This window comes from Trichosurus vulpecula, chromosome 2 (genome assembly GCF_011100635.1).
Source record: "Trichosurus vulpecula isolate mTriVul1 chromosome 2, mTriVul1.pri, whole genome shotgun sequence".
In the NCBI taxonomy this organism is placed as follows: Eukaryota; Metazoa; Chordata; class Mammalia; order Diprotodontia; family Phalangeridae; genus Trichosurus; species Trichosurus vulpecula.
Genome location: NC_050574.1, coordinates 290,367,371 through 290,368,182, shown reverse-complemented (window position 1 = coordinate 290,368,182; position 812 = coordinate 290,367,371).

Sequence of the window (812 nt, the reverse complement as noted above, 5' to 3'; positions counted from 1 at the left end):
TTACCTTCACCCTCAAGTACCTTCTCTATGTCTCTTTGCTGCAGACTATCCCCTGACTCTAGCAGGTTCTCTGGAAAATTAATCTTAATGCCGACCCACGTCCAGATGGTGACAGATTAAGAGGTGTCCTGTCTATGCAGGAAGGAAGGCACTTTATCACATAAATTCACTTATTGAAACTCATCACCTAGAGGGAACAGGCTGAGTCTGGACACTTGTCCTCCTTGAGAGAGAGACAAGTACCCAGAGAGAGTGCAGAGCCAGAACTAAGGCTGGGTGCCTGGGACTTTGTCCCTTACACTTACAGCACATATTCTTTCAACAAGGAAGAAATAAATTGAGCTTGGCACTTAGCAGGAGTAATTAATGAAAACTGGAAGTTGTCAGATTGCCTAGCTTCCTCCTCCCACACTCTACCAGGTAAGGTAAAACTGGGCCAACTCTGTTCCCTCCCTAAGTTTTGACATCTCCAGCGACACTCTCCTATGGTCTTTGCTTCCCCACAACAGGGTGTCTGTCCCAAGGCGCCTCCTTCCATGGGGCTGTGTGCCCTGATGCCCAAGGTCGCTCCTTGAAGTCTCTTCTCAACTGAATTTGTCTTTAAAAGTTGATTTGGGGGTGACTTTTATGCTGCTTTTCGTGAGCATGTTTTGTGGTGCTTTTCCTGGGAGTTAGGATTTCTAGTTAGGGCTCTAGGTGAGTAACATCCTCCAGGGCAATAGACTATTCCTTATACTCCACTCAGAAGACACAGGATTTCTGTATGATACCTGCCTCTGATAGCCACTGGGCCAACTGCAAGTGAAAAGCTC